Source organism: Primulina tabacum, unplaced genomic scaffold (assembly GCF_025594145.1).
Source record: "Primulina tabacum isolate GXHZ01 unplaced genomic scaffold, ASM2559414v2 Contig522, whole genome shotgun sequence".
NCBI lineage: Eukaryota > Viridiplantae > Streptophyta > Magnoliopsida > Lamiales > Gesneriaceae > Primulina > Primulina tabacum.
Window position 1 is genome coordinate 25,470 of NW_027459773.1, and position 17,199 is coordinate 42,668.

Consider the following 17,199-nt stretch of genomic DNA (forward strand, 5'->3'; position numbering starts at 1 on the left):
ATCGTCAAGTGAGCATCACTGCGACTTTTCTGCTCAAAGAATCCGCCGACTACATTAGCTTTGCCCGGGTGGTAGCTAATGTCACAATCGTAGTCTTTCACAAGCTCCAACCAAGCCTCTGACGCATGTTCAGCTCCTTCTGCGGTAAAGAAATACTTGAGGCTCTTGTGGTCGGTAAGATCTGGCACTTCTCTCCATACAGATAGTGCCTCCAAATCTTCAAGGCAAAAACTACGGCCGCTAACTCCAGATCATGGGTAGGGTAATTCTTCTCGTGGATTTTCACCTGTCGAGAGCATACGCTATCACTCTCCCATGCTGCATCAAAACTGCACCTAAACCAAGCTTCGAATCATCGGTATTAAAGGACAAACTCACCAGATCCTGACAGTACAGCCAAAACGGGTGCTGAGATAAGAGCTTGCTTCAAAGTATCGAAGCTCTTCTGACACTCCTCGCTCCAAACAAATTTCACATTTTTCTTTGTCAGTGCTGTGAGTGGAACGGCAATGGATGAGAATCCCTGAATGAACTTCCTGTAATATCCTGCTAGCCCAAGAATAACTGCGGATCTCTGATGCATTCTGAGGCACAACCCAATCTCTGACTGCTGCAACTTTCGCCGGGTCTACCTCAATGCCACTGCTAGAAACAATGTGGCCCAAGAACGCCAACCTTCTCTACCAGAATTCGCACTTACTGAACTTTGCGAATAGTTTGTGCTTCTGCAATGTCTGCAACACTGTGGTCAGATGCCTGCTGTGCTCCTCCCGACTCTTGGAGTAGACGAAAATGTCATCTATGAACACTATCACAAACTGGTCGAGGTACGGCTGAAATACGCGATTCATTAGATCCATGAAGATCGCTGGCGCATTCGTCAGAACCGAACGGCATCACAAGGCTCGTAGTGACCATAACGAGTCCTGAAAGCTGTCTTCGAAACATCAGCATCTCTCGCCCTCAACTGGTGATAACCGGAACGCAGATCTATCTTGGAGAAAATCGAAGCTCCCTGCAACTGGTCAAACAGATCCTCAATCCTCGGCAGTGGGTATTTATTCTTCACTGTAACCCTGTTCAACTTCCGGTAGTCAATGCAAAGCCTCATCGTGCCATCCTTCTTTTTCACAAATAAGACTGGCGGCCCCATGGTGAAAAGCTCGGGCGAATGAACTCCTTGTCGAGAAGTTCCTGAATCTGCTTCTTAGGCTCTGCCATCTCTGTCGGTGCTAGTCGGTACCGCGCTTTGGATATCGGAGCCGTACCTGGCATAAGCTCGATGGAAAACTCCACCTCTCTCTCGGGTGGCATACCAGAGACGTCTTCGGGAAAAACGTCTAAGAAATTTCTGACAATCGGAACATCTGAGGCTGACTGGCTGGGTTCCTCGGGGACAGATAAAAAGGTCGCTAGAAATGCCCGACACCCTCTATGCATGAGCTTCCTAGCCTGAAACATAAGGAATAATGCGCGGTAAAGGAAAGTACCTGTCCGGCTCAAATAAGAACTGCTCCATTCCAAGCGGTCGGACAAGGACAGATCTCCGCTGGAAGTCTATCAACACTCTGTCTTCAATAGCCAGTCCATCCCTAGGATGATGTCAAATTCTGGCATCGGTAGCACGATCAGATCCGCATAAACAAGATTACCGTGCAGCTCAAGGTCTATATCTCGGATAACATTGGTAGCTGCCATCTCCTCGCCTGACGGCAACACTACTGAAAAGGCTGTATCTAGCCCAATGGTCTGGATTTTGAGAAAGTTTGCAAAGACCTCCGAAATAAACGAGTGAGTGGCCCCTGAATCTATCAAGGCCTTGGTAGCGGAACAAGATGTAAAAATTCTCCCTGAAAGAGCGGAGCTCTAAGTTGAATCCAGTAGTTACAAGAACTAAACTTATAGACATGCAAAGGTCAAGGTTCTTCTAGCTTAATTTCCCCGAAATAAATATGAGTAGAGCATGCAATCCTATAACAGTTCTAAGTTCAAAAATCTAAATCCCGATTCCCAAAATGCTGAAATCGAATAATAACTTAAGTTTAAAGGTACCTGTCAACAACATAGTCTCCGGGTTGGTTTCCGCGGCATGGAGAGCAAAAACTCTGCCTTGGGTAGGCAGATTCCTCTGAGGGCACTGCAGCAACATGTGGTCTGGACTGGCACACTTAAAACACTTTCCTGAGCCAGCCATACATGCTCCAGGATGGCGACGTGAGCACACTGGGACAGACTGGGTGCTCCTGAGTCCTCGGGGCTGGGCGTCCCCGCTGCTGCTGCTGCTGCTGGCCTCGGTTCCTGGGCGGTCCATGAAAAGGCCTCTTATTCTGCTGCTGATGCTGATGAGGAGGAGGGCGGTGCGGTGCCTGGACTGGGCGCTTGCCCTGGCGATCCCTCTCGATATCCCGCAGATCCTGCTCTGCGGCTAAGGCCTTGGAGACGGCAATCTCATAAGTAGAAGGGTCAGATACCCTAACATCCCGGCGCAAGATCGGCCGTAAACCCACCAGGAAGTGTATCAGCTTGGCTCTGGCATCATTCGCGATCAGGGGCACAAAGTGACAGCCCCTCTCAAACTTACGGATAAACTCCGTAACCGTCATATCCCCCTGTCTCAGACTCATGAACTCGGTGGTCAGCCTGGTGCGAACCTCCTCAGAAAAATACTTGGAGTAGAAAACTCCGTAAAGCGGGTCCATGAAAGTGTAGCCAAAGTCAAGGCTACCGAAGCTCCTTCCCACCCATAAGCGGGCGTCTCCAGTGAACAAGTAGGTGGCACATTGGACTCGGTCTGTGTCCCCCCAGCTCCATAAACTCAAAGATGACCTCGAGGGATTTGATCCATCCCTCGGCAACCATGGGGTCAGATGTCCCAGAGATTTTCCTTCGGGCGCATCTTCATGAATCGCTCATAAACAGCCTCGGGCCCTGTCGGCCTAGCTGCGGCTGCGGCTCCGGCTGCAGCATTGCCCCCCGCAACCTGTGCGAAGAACTGTGCCATCCCAGCTAACATCTGGGCACTCATGTCCGGTTGGGGGCGGTGGAGAAGGTGGTAGGTCTCCCTCCGGTCTACGCTCCTCCCTGTCTTCTCGGCGAGGCTCCTCCTCTCTGTTGCGCTCTAAAATGCGTCTAGGGGGCATACTGTTCCAACATAACCCATACGTAACTAACATGCATAATTCCATAATTTATTTTAAATGAACCCTGAAATACTGAAAATCTGGAAGCACGCTGACAACTAATTTATGCTTTAAATAAAATGCTGAACAAAATGCTGAACTGAAAAACTTACAGACCAAAGGCGTGGCTTCGTGAGCTTCTCGCGGTCATTAGTAGTGAAACCCTATACAGAACCTGGCTCTGATACAACTGTAAAGTGCCCTAGAACTCCTTTCTTGAAAATTTGCGGAAGAATTAAAAATTTTCTTTTTAAAAGAACTTAAGTGGCCTCATTCATAAAATCACTGGTGAATCAAGTTCAATATTTCAAAATATTGCAACGGAAGAAAATAAAGTTTGCCAAAACTCACAATTTAAAAATTATCCAACGACTGATAAAAATGTTTGCGGGATAAATAACAACTGCTGCTCTGAGGTCCTCGGGTGCCACTACTGCCGACCCAAGCTGGCTCACTGGTCCCCGCCCTCGGCCCTGGCCTCATCAGTACCTACACAATCAAGTCTAGTGAGCCTAAAGACTCAGCATGCATATATCGCATGTAACGAGTAAAAAAATCTGAATTTAAAATATGCATGAAATAACATATCCTGTCCTGAGGCATACTGAAAATAATCTGTACTGAGCAATTATAATACGTGCATAACTGAACTGATAATCACAGTAAAAATGTTTGCTCCTTGGAGCCTGTACTGAAATAACTGATAAAATTTTTCTGTCGAGATTATGTTTTACGCCTGTGGCCACTGCACTAAGCTGAACTGATCGGTAACTGGCTACCGGGGAGGCTGAAACTGAACTGAGCTGGCCGGTCACTGGCGACCGGGTGGTACCATACTGAACTGATTGGTCACTGGCGACCGTATAAAATAACACTCCCACATAGTGAATGAACCACAAGCCATATCGCATAAATCTCAAAAAAATATATCATTTCTGTTTCATGCACGTAATATAATTAACTGACGTAATGAAAATCCTGTAAATTTTACCAACTAGATTGGATTGGATCGTCCCCAGGCTCGCTGCAACCTAACTGTGCCATGAAAAATATGCAATAGCTTAAACTTGACCAACTATGCAATTTACGTTCAAAAGATGCGACTATGATGCCTAATGACTTCGCATTTAATCATGACTCCGAGCCAACCTGAACCGACACCAAACCGACGTATAGTCATGATTAAAATACGCTGAAAAATCATAAAATAATGCTCCTAAAATGATAGGGTCGAAATCTAGGTGAAATGGAGGCCAAAACACGAACGCTCTTCGAGAGTCAATTTGGCACATCGCACCGTAAATTCTCGTACGACCTCAAAAATGATCCGAATCACAAACGGTCAAAAACATGACCTTCCCAACTCAATGAGGCACTGTCCAGTCCAAGGCCATGGGCTACAAGCCAACCAAGAACTCAAACAAGCCTTCTAAACGACACAGCAACTTGCTGTAAATTTCCAGCAGCTGCACACCCGTGTAACTTGTGTTGTTTTCGAGTCTACCGGCCATTGGGGCGTGAACACCGACCAGAGACTCTTACCAACATCCCAAGGAATGATTTGAACCATGGCTAAGGGCCCTAGGCCAGCCACAATCCGCATCATACCAAAACTCAACCGAAGGGTCTAACCGAGAGCCAACGTGCATGCATGTGTAGTGTTTTGCTTAGATCGATGTCTTGCGTCGTTCCAGTGGCCATTTGATTGACCATGGCACGATCTAGACATAAAGGGGCATGGTATGAACCGTGGCTATGGGCCATAGGCCAACCAAGATCCATACCAAGCAACCAAAAACCGAAACCATATGCTGAACCAATGAAGAAGCCGAATGGGGAAGGGGCTGTTCTTGTTGATTATTTAAAAACCGATGAACCATGGACCAAGCCACCAAAAGGGTGACTTAGTCACGTCTTAGACATGCTAAGGAAGTGATCCAACCATGGCTAAGAGCCCTTAGGGCAGCCAAGATCAGATCCAAACCCCTTGACACAAAAACTGAAATTTCGAACACCAATCTGCGCCTATGGGAAACTTGCTGTCATTTCGGTTTTTCAGCAAGCATGGTGGCTGAATGAATGGGCCAACATGGTCCTAATGCATCCTATTATGTGTCTAGGAGTCGCCTTGGGAGTCTGGAGTCGAACCAATCTCCTGAAACTCACAAACCAAGAAACACGTGAAGCTTGCCAAGGAATATCAAAAAATTCTGCATGTGTTGTTTCAAAATGTCTTGACATGTATCTCGGTTTTTGCTTGAATAAACATGATCATGTACTGAAAAATAAATGATAATATGACTTGATTGAGGTTTAGAAAGAATCTAGACATGCCTGGTTTCGTTTCGAAAGAAAACGAACGAAACGACGACGACGCGGCACGGAGGAGATGGAGCGCTTCTCTTGTTCTTTCTAGTTCTCGATTTTTTCTCCCTTTCTCCCTAGCTATTATTCACGTTTTTTCTACTGAAAAGGGGTCTGATTTCGGTGGGGAGGGAGTGTGATGGAGTGGTTATGAGGGGTGAGGAGGCTGGTGCAAGATATAAGGATCATATCAAGACCAAGTCTTCATGCATTTGAATTTTGAATTTTGAATTGCTATCAAATGATCTCTTGGGTGATTCTAGAGTATAGTGGCCGATTTTATCATGCCAAACAAGGGTTAAAATAGTGGTCTAGTATTAATTAATTAAGGTGGAAAAATAGCTAAAAGAATTAGCATGCTAATCAACCAAGAATGGGTCAAAGGTGAGTTGGCAAGTCCTAGTTTGTTCTTCTAGGGGTGTGGCCGAAAATTCATGATAAATGGTAGGGGGAAATTGATTATCTAGTAATTTAATAACCCTTAAAAGCCTTACTAATCCTTTAATTAATTTGGTGAGCTAACCCCTTAATTAAATAACTTAAACGAGTTCATTTCTTAATCACCTCAAATAATTAAATTAAATCCTCAAACCTCCCTTTCTAACTTAAATGAACTTAGTTGCTAGCTAAATTAACTTTTGGAAATATTTCTCGAATCTTAAATTCTATCTCAAAACTCCAACTCCGGTCCGGCCTCACTGAAATAACTGAAATGCTAAAAATCAAACTACTGAACTGAAATAATAAATAATTAACTTCAAACAAATGCATTTAAAATAATTATGCAATGAAGTCAATTAAATTTAAAAATCTAGAATTATGCATGGCTTATACGTCTACTGATTTACGGGTTCTACACAAATGATATCTCGGAGTCTTCTCCAGAGTCAGAATCAGCAGAGGAATTCCAAAGACAATTTTCAGTCTCTAATAAGCAGATGTTTGAAGACATCTTTTTCCAATACATTAGTTCTGACAAGACCCAAGCTTGCCAGAGTCTTACAAGACCTAAGCTTGCTGGAATCTTTTCGAAGAAGACCATCCTTTTCTTACTGAAGTACTTTGCAACAAGAAAAGTACTTCAAGCTGCTGATATCAACTAATGTAGCAGATAAACTCAATGTAAAGCTTCTGGTTAAAGAAAATTTTGACATTGTTTATCTACTACTTTCATTGAATAATAAAATAGTTTGAGTAAGAAAGCTTAGTTTGGTAAATCAGAAGACGTTTCGGTTGACTTGAGACTTTTCCACTTCTTCAACGTTTAATGTACTGAAATGGTTCCTTAATAAAATTTCAGTTGAAGTACTTGGTGTTTCTTTATTTTTCTGCAAATAACTCAATGTCAACTGAATAATATATATAACTGATAAATGATAAAAGAAATTCAGAAGGGAGTTTGTCGTCTTATGATAGCTTCTACTGGAAGATGAAGAATGCCTTGTTTTATCAAGAAGACAAATCGCCTTCTGCATCTGACATAAAATCAAGATAATCAGAGTAAAGTTCCCCCTAAATTAATGCAATTATTAAATGATAATTCTTGGTAAATGAACCGTCGATAGCTTGATACAGAACGCTTCACATTCTTTACTGTAGTCATGATTACCTCGATCTTTTGTACCTGGTTGTCATCTATAAATACAGGCATAGAGGTTAGCCATATAGTCACTTTTAAACAAAAAGAATATGGCAGGAAAGAATAGTCCTGATTTGGTCGAGGAGTTCATGAAGGAAGTGATAGCTGCAAAGAAGGAGGCAATAGAAGACAAGGTGCTGGAGAAGGCACTTGCTACCTGGACTAAGGTCCAGGAGCTTCAGTCCGCCTTTGAAGGTGGGCTGGTGTCTTCTTCCAAGGAGCTGTCAGCAATGGAGAAGTATTATCGACGTCTCCATAGTGCTGATAGCGCAAACGTCTTCTCTGAAGATGGCGTCTACCTCCTCATGCTCTTAAAGAAGCAGAGGACTCTGAAAAAGATTGCTTTTTCAGAGGAATTTCTGCGTACCTCCACCGGAGAGCTGACCACCTGGTTGGCAAACTGGAGAGAGTACGTTAAAAAGAAATAAAGATTGTACGCCCCCGCTTCTATTATTAATGAAGTTTTTATATATTGTTTACTGATTGTCTCTTTCGCTCAGCTTTTATTTTCAGCAAACTAAAACTGAACAATCACAGGAGAAGATTAAGTCACAATATATCAAAGGAATGAAGATAACAAACAATTAATTTAAGTCTATCAATCCAAGTGTATTTCGAAAATAAGAAAACTTATTCTCAGGCAGAGGTTTCGTAAAGATGTCTGCTGTTTGTTGATTAGTAGGGACATATTCCAGACGAATGTCCTTCTTCTGCACGTGATCTCTGATGAAATGATGTCTGATATCTATGTACTTCGTTCTGGAATGAAGTACTGGATTTTGTGTAATTGCAATAGAACTGGTATTGTCACAGAAGATAGGTGATTCGGAGGCCTGACTTCCGTAGTCTTTTAATTGTTGTTGCATCCATAGTATTTGAGAACAGCAGCTTCCAGCAGCCAGATATTCTGCTTCTGCAGTAGATGTGGCTATAGAAGTCTGCTTTTTACTAAACCAGAAGATCAGCCTATCACCAAGGAATTGACAGAAACCACTTGTGCTTTTCCTGTCTAATTTGCAACCTGCATAAACAGCATCTGAATATCCAATAAGATTGAGCGATGAATCATTAGAATACCATAAACCGACATTTTGAGTTCCTTTCAAGTATTTCAAAATACATTTAGCAGCAATATAATGAGATTGTTTAGGGTTTGATTGAAATCTCGCACTAACACAAACAGCAAATATAATATCTGGTCTACTGGCAGTAAGATATAAAAATGAGCCAATAAGACCACGATACTGAGTTACCTCTACTGGAATTCCACTTTCATCTTTATCAAGTTTGATAGATGAGCTCATTGGAGTGGAAGCAGCAGAGCATGCTTCCATACCAAACTTTTTCAGAAGCTCCTTAGTATACTTGGCTTGATTTATGAAAATTCCAGCACTTGATTTATGAAAATTCCAGCATCAAGTTGTTTGATCTGTAATCCTAGGAAGAATGTTAATTCTCCCATCATGCTCATTTCGAATTGATCCTGCATCAACTTAGCAAACTTTGCACATAGTTTGGGGTTAGTTGACCCAAAAATAATATCGTCAACGTAAATCTGTACTAATAGGATATGTTTATTCTTGATTAAAGTGAACAAAGTTTTGTCTATTGTCCCAATTGTAAAATCATGATTGACAAGAAATTGTGATAGAGTATCATACCATGCTCTATGTGCCTGTTTTAGACCATACAAGGCTTTGTGTAATTTGAATACATGATGAGGTAAGAAATGATCAATAAAACCTGGAGGTTGTTCGACGTAGACCTCTTCTTGTAGTAGACCATTTAGAAAAGCACTCTTCATGTCCATTTGATAGACTTTGAAATTTTTGAAAGCAGCAAAGGCCAAAAATATTCTAATAGCTTCAAGCCTTGCTACTGGTGCGTAGATTTCATCATAGTCTATTCCTTCTTCTTTTCTAAAGCCTTGAGCCACCAGTCTTGCTTTATTTCTGATCATTGTGCCTTCTTCATTTAGTTTGTTTCTGATTACCCACCGGGTTCCAATGACAGCTTGGTGATATGGTCTAGGTACTAGAAACCGAACTTCGTTTCTTTTGAATTGATTCAGCTCTTCTTGCATAGCTTCAATCCAACTAGGATCCAGAATGGCTTCTTCAATTTTCTTTGGTTCATCTTGAGAAATGAAAGCAGCGTGCATATAATCATTAATCATTTGCCTTCTGGTTCTCAAAGGCGCTGCTTGATTTCCAATAACCAAAGAGGGAGGATGAGATTTTCTCCAAATAAAAGGGTTTAAAGGAATTTCTTCCTGATTTGATATGTTTGGATTGATCTCATCTGAACCAGTAGCAGGTTCTGGATTATCAGCTGCTGGTACTGGTATGTCTAATATTTGTACTTCTGGTTCTGCTAATGGAATGTCTGGTTCTGGATTTTGAACATCTTTTATACTGGCTTCTGTATCATCTTCATTATCCAGTTCCAAATGAATTTTGTCTAACCTGTTACTCAAATTTGACATATTAGACATTTCAGGAGCACTGTTGTCCTCGTCAAAGACAACATGAATCGATTCTTCAACAGTAGAGTTTTATTATTGAAGATTCTGAAGGCTTTGCTCTCAGCAGAGTAACCAAGGAAAAGTCCAGCATCTGATTTTGAATCAAATGCAGTTAAATAGTTTTTGCCATTATTGAGCACAAAGCATTTGCAGCCGAAAACATGAAAATAATATATATTAGGCTTACTCCCTTTCCATATCTCATAAGGAGTCTGGTTATGGCTTTTGTTGATCATTGTTCTGTTTTGCGTATAGCATGCAGTGTTGATTGCTTCTGCCCAGAAGCGTTGAGAAATGTCTGCATCTGCTAGCATTGTTCTAGCAGCTTCCTTGAGGGTTCTGTTTCTCCTCTCAGCTACTCCGTTTTGTTGAGGCGTTCTGGCAGCTGAATATTCATGATGAATCCCCTGTTCATCCAAGTAAATCTAGAAAAATCATCAATAACAATAAGGGTATATTTCATTCCCCCTAAGCTCATGAGAGGGATTGGACCAAATAAGTCCATGTGCAGCAATTCCAAACATCTTGAAGTCGATTTGCTGCCTTTGTTCTTGAAGCTGGATCTTATCTGTTTCCCAAGCTGACAAGCAGAACAAACATGATTCTTAACAAAATTAATATCAGGTAAGCCGTCGACTATATTATGCTTTTTGAGATTGTTGATAGATTTGAAATTTAGATGATTCAATCTCTTTGTGCCAGAGCCAATGTTTCTCACTAAGAGAGGCAACTAAACATGTAGGAGCATTAACATGATCTAAGTTCCAAGAAACTTTGTAGGTGTTACCCTCTCTCTTTCCAGTTAATACAGTAGACTCAACAGAATCTTTAACTATGCATGTGTGCTTCTGAAAAATTACAGAATAACCATTATCACACAGTTGACTAATGCTGATTAAATTGTAACAGAGATTCTCAACCAGTTGTACGTCATTGATAGTTATGTTACCATGGATAATCTTACCATTACCCACGGTTTTACCTTTTGAGTTATCCCCAAACGTTATTTTTGGTCCAGTACAACTCATTACTTCTGAAAGTAGATTTTTCTGTCCAGTCATGTGTCTGGAACATCCACTGTCCAGATACCATGTGGAGCTGCTTACTTTAGCTTTCTTTACCTGTTCCTGCAAACACAAATTTTAGTATTTGGTACCCAATCTACTTGGGTCCAACCTTATTAGTCCCTTAGGAACCCACATTTGTACAATTTTTGGTGATTTTGTACTTCGGGTATCCAAGGAAGTGTGTGCAGTAGAGGGTCTATTATTTCTATGCATCTCAGAATGTTGTTCTTCCCTTCTGTTCCTATTGTCTAGCCTGTATCTCTTCTGAACAGGTCTAGAATTATAGTACCGGTAGTTTTTAACCTTCATAGGGGTCGTCTTCCTGAGTTGAATCCTCTACTGGATCCAGAACTTTGGTCAACTCTTCCCATAGGTTCAATATAACCAAGACCATAATTCTTTCTTCTGTTTATCTGATTTATATTTCTTTCAACTTGAATAGTCGGTACTTTCGGTTCATATGCCACACTGGATTTAACAAATTGAATGTATTTTGTTTTGCTGATATCCAGTTCTGGTTGAGTACTGATTTCAGAAGTGCTTTCATCATTGCTGAATCCGAGACCACTTCTATCTCCGGATTGCTTCTACAATTCTTGCATATTTTCCAATGAAATGGAAGACTTATTCCAAGCATTTACCAGAACAGACAGCTTCTGATTTTCAGATTTCATTGTCTGGTAGTCTGCTTTTAATTTCTCATTCTCGGTTTTCAACTTACTCATCTCCACTTTCAAATCATCGCAGCTATTCTCTTGCAAGCAAGTGAACTTACTGACTTGATTTCTTAAGTTTAGATTTTCAATCTTAACTTCCTCGAATGATTGAGAAAGTCTTGAGTACTCCTTTACCATGTCATGTAATGCCTTAATTAAATCAGTTCGTGTAAATTCGTCAGAGTCGAAGTCGAATACCTCTTCAGATGTTGAGTTTGATTCAACATCTGCCATAAGACATTTAATCTCTTCTGCATCACTTTCGCTAGAATGAATTTCTGAGTCAGATGACTCAGAGCTGGAATCCGCCAATTTAGATTTGCTTTCTTCAGCAATCATTGCTTTGCGGTCTTTTCTGAACTTTTTGTCATTCCTTTTGTACTCTTTCTTCTTCTGGTCATCTTTCTTTGGCTTTGGACAGTCAGCAATAAAGTGACCAATTTTTCCACAGTTGAAGCATGCCATATCACCAGATGGTGAATCTTTCTTGAAGTTGCGATTAGGGTTTTGGTAGGCTCGGTGATTCTTTCTCATGAATCTAGAGAACTTTTTCACAAATAAGGACATAGCTTCATTGCTAATTTTTTCAGCAGTCTTTTCAGAAGTACTTTCAGTAAGGGTAACAGGTACTGCTTGTGGAATGACTGCAGCAGCAGCAGTAGAAGTAATAGCAGTAGTAGCAGCAAGGGCCTTGGTTGGCAGATTTGTTGAGGACTCTTCTCTACCTCTTACTTCTAGTTCGAACTCGTAGGCTTTTAAGTCAGCAAACAAGTCATGTAATTCCAACTTGTTTAGATCTTTAGAGACTCTCATAGCCATTGTTTTTACGTCCCATTCTCTGGGTAATGCTCTCATTACTTTGAGCGTTATATCTCGATTGCCGTGCTCTTTGCCCAGAGCTGCTAGCTCATTGACTAGGCTACTAAAACGTTCATCAAACTCAGTTTCACCAGCCTTCATCTTTAAATTTTCAAACTTCTGCATTGCTACAGACAGTTTATTTTCTTTTGTTTGCTCATTTCCTTCACATATCTGAATGAGCTTTTCCCAGATCTCTTTAGCAGTAGAACACATCTTGATTTCTGAATGTGTTTTTATCAAGAGTTTTGTAAAGAATGTCCTTAGCGACATTATCAAGATTGGCTTTCTTCTTATCTTCGCCAGTCCATTCGGTTCGTGGTTTTTCAACCACTTGAGGTGCACCTTCAGTAACACCAATAGCTGTATTTGGCTTTAAGATCTTTAATGGTCCGTCTATGATGACATACCACATGTCATCATCCTGCGCTGCAAGGTGAGCTTGCATACGGATCTTCCAATCATCAAAATCTTCTTTCAAGAACATGGGACCTTGCTGAAGTGTGCCATCTGTATGTATTTTCAGGGACAAGAATAACATGCTTTGATACCAATTGTTGGGGATCGAGGAAGAGTTTAGAGGGGGGGATGAATGAACTCTTCTCCAATTTCTTCTTTTCTTTCTTGGATAAAGAAGGTGCTAAAATCCTGTTAGGGATAGTAGCTTATCTTGTCGTGAATACTTCCAACAGATTACAATATTAAGTTCGGAAACAATCTGATGGAGTGAATGAAAATAGTAATATCAGTAGACAGCAGTTGTTTATGGAAGTTCGAAGATAAAGTCTTCTACGTCTCCCCTTCTTCTGTTTCCAGAAGGTATCACTAAAAGACTTTGGATTTTACAGTACAGCTCTTGTACACACCCACTTCAGCAGGACTTACCCTTTGCCTACTGAAACTCTTAGTTACTCAACACAGTGAAAATACGATACAACAAAGTTCTGAAAAGACTCTTTTCAGATTACAAACTCTTCTTGATAAAATATGAGTGCAGTGAATAATTGTGAAGAGTGTAAGAAACAGTAGCACAAAATGATCTCAATAGATCAGATATCTGCTATGAAGCGTGTGCTACTTTTCTTTATGTTGAACTTGAAGATATCAAGGATTCGTGGTTTTCTCGGTTTGTGAAATACAGATTGATTTTGAGAGATGTTTCGCACTGTCTTCTATATGGGTTTGTTCAAGTTCAACGTCTTTAATCAGAAACTGTCTTCTGACTTCTGATAGAGTCAGCTTTATTACCGAAATAGGTTCCTGCAGAAAAGCTATAAAACAATCAGTCCTGTTTTATACTAAAATCGGCAAAGTGAATTAAATGACTTCGTACAGTGATTAATGCTGCAATTAATACTTGTACTAGAAAAAGGTAACGGTAACATTTAAAGCTGATAACGTTAAGATGTCGAGTCTAATAAAGTCCTTTCTTCTGCTTCTGATTCTTTGAGGCCCGGGGCCGAAGAGGGCGGGGGGTGATCGCCGGTGCCATGAGGTTGCACGGACAATGTGCGGCTCCTGGCAGGCTTCTAGGTGGAGGGAACATGAATGAACTGACCCACACGGGAATGAGAGGGATTCCGAGACTGTTCAATGTAATGGACTGTACAGTTGAAGAGGGCTTAAAAGATTTGATTGGTACTATTCATATCATGAAGGTGCATTTTCTTTTCGGTAGCTCATCACATAAGAACTCCAAAGTTAAGCGTGCTTGACTTGGGGAAATTTTGGGATGGGTGACCTCCTGGGATGTTTCCTAGGGTGCGTGTGAGTGAGGACATAAGCACGCTGGAAAGACTCGTCTTGATACAGTGAGGACAATCGTCGAATCTGGGGCGTTACAATTGGTATCAGAGCCGATCTCTCTTAGTACGGTGTGGTTCGGGGACGAACCAAGCGGAAGCTGGTGGGCATGTGAGGCCCGGGGCCGAAGAGGGCGTGGGGTGATCGCCAGTGCCATGAGGTCTCACGGACAATGAGCGGCTCCTGGAAGGCTTCTAGGTGGAGGGAACATGAATGAACCGACCCACACGGGAATGAGGGATTCCGAGACTGTCCAATGTAATGGACTGTACAGTTGAAGAGGGCTTAAAAAATTTGATTGATACTACTCATATCACGAAGGTGCATCTTTTTTTCGGTAGCTCATCACATAAAAACTCTAAAATTAAGCGTGCTTGACTTGGGGAAATTTTGGGATGGGTGACCTCCTGGGAAGTTTCCCAAGGTGCGTGTGAGTGAGGACATAAGCACGCTGGAAAGACTCGTCTTGGTACAGTGAGGACAGTCGTCGAATCTGGGGCGTTACAGATTCTATATCCGTTTAGGTACTTCTTCTGCTTTTCTCCGCTATTGATTCTGATTTTTAGTTATCTTCTGTTTTAACGAGTGATCTACTGGTTTTGATTTTCATCGCCACAATAAATTTAGATCTAACATATTTGTATTGTATGTGAATTTGAGAGATTTCCCAATGAAATGTACATCTAAGTGGGGTGTATTCAATTCAGATTTTTGATGACTTTTAATGATTTTTTTAAATTATAGACTTTTATGGATTTGATAGATTTTTATTGACTTATACAGAATCTCACAGATTTATAAACAGATTTACTTGGATTCATGTAGACTTTTTTGTAAGATTTTTATAGAGTTTTGGGAATTTGTTTTTATAGAATTTTATAAATTTTAAACTTAATTATGACATATTATGAAAGAATAATTACATATATAACATATTCAGTTTAAAATATTTTTTTCAATATTTATATTAATAAGTAAATTTACTTATTTAAAAGTTAAATCATTTAATCATTACATATGTATATATGTGAGTTTGTATGCATATTTGTAAATTTTTAAAATACATCAATTGATTAATCTGTAACATTGTTTTTGAATTAATAATATACATGTGAAAAAAATATTATTTATCATTATGTAGATATAATTTTTGTATAAAAATATCATTGTTTACACGTTAATTGAAACTGCGAAAAAAATTTAAAAAATCATAGTTGTTGCGAGGTTATTCAATTATTAAGAATTAAGTGGCATTTTTTGGATCATCTTTTATTATTATTGAATATTACATTAATTTGTATAAATCATAAATTAAAAATCACAAAATCAAATGTAGAATTCAAAATTTCATATGATATTAAAATAAAAAAATTATTAAATGAAAAATCAGCCAAAAAAATGAAAAATTTGATAAGAAAAGATGAAAATATAGAGATACATTTCGAAAATTTAAGAGAGTGATAGAAATAGATGAGAGGAGAGAAGATAAGAAGAGAGGTGATGTGAAGCGACAGAGAGAGAAATAAATAGCTTGTGTATGAGTTAGAAGTTTTAAAAATCCATCCAAATCTTTGGGTTGAACCAAATACAATTTTTAACAATTTATAGTTTACCTTAGGCTTTAATGTTTGTATGTTAACGAATTCCATGAAGTTATTAAAAGTCAAGTGGTATTCAACATTGACTTTTTAAAATTTTATAGAAGTCTAGAGGTATTCAACATTGACTTTTTAAAACTCTATAAAAGTCTAGATGTATTCAAATTTTCAATAGATTTTTAATAACTTCATGAAATTCATTAATATACAAACATTAAAGCCTAAAATACAACAATAAATTGTCAAAAATTGTATTAGGTTCAACCCAAATATTTGGATGGATTTTTAAAACTTCTAACTCGTACACAAGCTATTTATTTCTTCATCAGTCGCTTCACATCACATCTCTTCTTATCTTCTCTTCTCTCATCTATCTCTATCACTCTCTCAAATTTTCGAAATGTGTCTCTATATATATTTTCATATTTCCTTTCAAATTTTTCATTTTTGGCTGATTGTTTATTTAATAATTTTTTATTTTAATATCATAGGAAATTTTGAATTGTAGAATTGATTTTGTGATTTTTAATTTATGATTTATACAAATTAATGTAATATTCAATAATAATAAAAGATGACCCAAAAAAAACGCCGCTTAATTCTTAATAATTGAATAGCCTCGCAACAACCATGATTTTTTAAATTCTTTTTAGCATTTTGAATTAATATGTAAGCTATGATATTTTTATACAAAATTGTATCCACACAATGATAAATAATATTCTTTTCACATGTATGTTATCAATTCAAAAACAAGGTTACATATTAATTAATTGATGTATTTTTAAAAATTTACAAACATGTGTACAAACCCACACATATATATATATGTAAGTATTAAATGATTTTACTTTAAATAAGTAATTTTATTTATTAATATAAATATTGAAAAATTATTTCATACGTCAAATAATTATTAGTTCAAAGAAATTAATAAAAATAATATGTTATAATTAAGTACAAAATTTATAAAATCCTAAAAAAAAATTCTCAAAAATCTATAAAAATCTTGCAAAAAAGTCTACATGAATCCACATAAATTTGTTTATAAATCTGGAAGATTCTGTAAAAGTCAATAAAAATCTTGCAAAAAATTCTACATGAATCCACACAAATCTGTTTATAAATCTGTGAGATTCTATAAAAGTCAATAAAAATCTATCAAATCCATAAAAGTTTATCATTTGAAAAGTCATTAAAAGTCATCAAAACTCTGGATTGAATACACCCCACTAAATCTTTAGGTTGAATCAAATACATTGTTGACATTTTATTGTTGTATCTTAGGCTTTAGTTATTGTAATTAATAGAATTCCATGAAGTCATTAAAAGTCTACTAACATTTTGAATACTATATAATTTTGTAAAATTTTTAAAAGTCAAGTTTGAATACCACACGACTTTCTAAAATTATACAAAATTTTACATTGAATACCATTAAACTTTTATAG